Raw genomic sequence first — 2092 nt, 5'->3', positions numbered from 1 at the left:
CACAGGCTGCGCGTGCGCAAGGTTTGGCAAAGCCCCGCCCCTCCCGGCGTTGGCCCCGCTCCATACCGTAATTACCGTTTATGGAGCTCTTCCCACTGAGAGCAGATCCTAACTGCGGGCTGTGTGTTCATTTATTTAATCCTCACAAAAGCCCTATGTCGTAATACGTGCTGAGTGTCTAATTTTACAGAGAAAAAGAGAATTTTACCCTGCTTACAATCACGGAGCTAACAAGAGACAAAACTGGATTTGAACTTGACATTGACTTGAAAAACCTGTGCTCAATTATTTTTCTACACTCTGCAACCCAAAGTATGATAGTCGCCAAGAGTCAGCAATATAGCCATCACCTGGGAGCTTGTTAGAAATACAGACCTACTTCAGTAGGCAGGCGTAACTAGCCTGCCCCAGCCCTAACCCTGGAATGCAAATGCTCAAATTCCGCAGTTCATAAGTCCTGTTCATCCTCCTCTAAGTCTCCAGCACCCCTCCCAAAGACTCCTTTGGGAGGCTGTACATTCCCAGTGTGACCCTCATTTGTTAACTCTAGCAGAGGGATGCAAGTGACCAGAAAGAAGTTCCCTTGCTTCATCATGTCCAAGGCACAAAAGTTAGCCAAAGTTCCAGGCCTCTGTTGTGGTCATAAGAGCAGGGGCAGCAGGGATCTCATCATTAACAAGTCCCTAGGAAGTTTGCTGTCCATTCTCCCATGGAAAGAGAAAGAGCAACCTGTCTGGGATCCTCAGAATGAAGATCTTTTAAGCACCTGACAGAAGGTTGCAGAGATTGGATGACCCAATGCTACTAGTGCCAGAAGACACCTACTGCAGAAGAGAAGCCCAGGATGTTGGTGATGACCCAGCCATCCCTTCAGATGGCCGGAAGACAAAGAGCAGGGGACCTGCAGCCTCTAGCAGCACTGTCCCTGAGGCTGGGGCAGGATTCCTGCTTGCCAGCTGCCCAGTGCTGGAGTGGAGTGCTTCTCCATCACCCCCAGTCTAGGATGACAAAGTGTCACCAGTTAAACTGCCCCGGACCCTGAATGTTTCCAGCATCCACTAACTAGACTTCATCTCTATCTTGCTGGTTTTCAACTTCTGAAGAGGGAAGCCAGTTTTGAAAAACTCCCAAAATACCAAGAGGTTACACTCTCCCCCTATATGTGGGATTCCAAAGTAAATTTCAATCCTATACTACACTAGGAAGTAGCTCTTCTCTTTCTAAAGAAGACGGGGAAAGCACAACTTAATCCTGAAGAGGCACTGTACTACATAAAGAGGGGGATGGCTTAGGAGCAGCCGATTTACCTTCCCCTAAAAATCAGCCTTGGGCCAACTGGCACACAAGAGCCATTTGCTTCTTTTTTATTTTCAGTGATTATCAGTTACATATCACACCCAGTGTTCATTCCATCAAGTGCCCTCCTTAATGCCCATCACCCAGTTATCCCATCGTCCCACCCACCTTCCCTCCAAGAATCCTCAGTTTCTTTCCAAGAGCCTTATGCTTCTTGATCTTTGCTTTCCATCTTTACTAATCAGACTAGAGTTCAATCAACCTAGACATTTTTGGTCACCAGTTTTGTTTTGGTTTTCTTTTTTCTCACTGCCCCCCCCTCAACTTCTCTCTCCCTCTTTTTCTCTCCAGAATTCTCCTCTATCTCTCTGATATAAGTCCATAGCCTAGGGAAAAAAATGAAAAGAAAAAAAATTAAGAGGGAACAATGTCTTTAATCTCAAGGAAAGGAGCTTTAAAGAAACCTCCTTTGTTGATGGCACCAGGAGCATGAGCCAAGCCAGGTGCACTCTAGCGGTCCCCTGTCACTTATCTCAGGCTTGGGTGGATCCAGGAGCTAAACAGAAGCTGAGATTGCACAGAATTGGAGGCCCACTTGCACTCAAAAGCACAGCAGTACAAATAGTCATAAATCTAGGTTATTATGCAATCATTTATGCTGTTTCCCTCCACCACACATATAGACAATCAAGAGTCAAGTAGGGGGGCACCTGACTGGCTCAGTTGGTGGAATACTTGACTCTTGATCTCAAAGTTGTGAGTTGGAGCCCCACATTGGATATAGAAAATACTTTAA

The sequence above is a fragment of the Meles meles genome, chromosome 15 (genome assembly GCF_922984935.1).
Source record: "Meles meles chromosome 15, mMelMel3.1 paternal haplotype, whole genome shotgun sequence".
In the NCBI taxonomy this organism is placed as follows: Eukaryota; Metazoa; Chordata; class Mammalia; order Carnivora; family Mustelidae; genus Meles; species Meles meles.
This window is presented reverse-complemented; position numbering follows the sequence as displayed.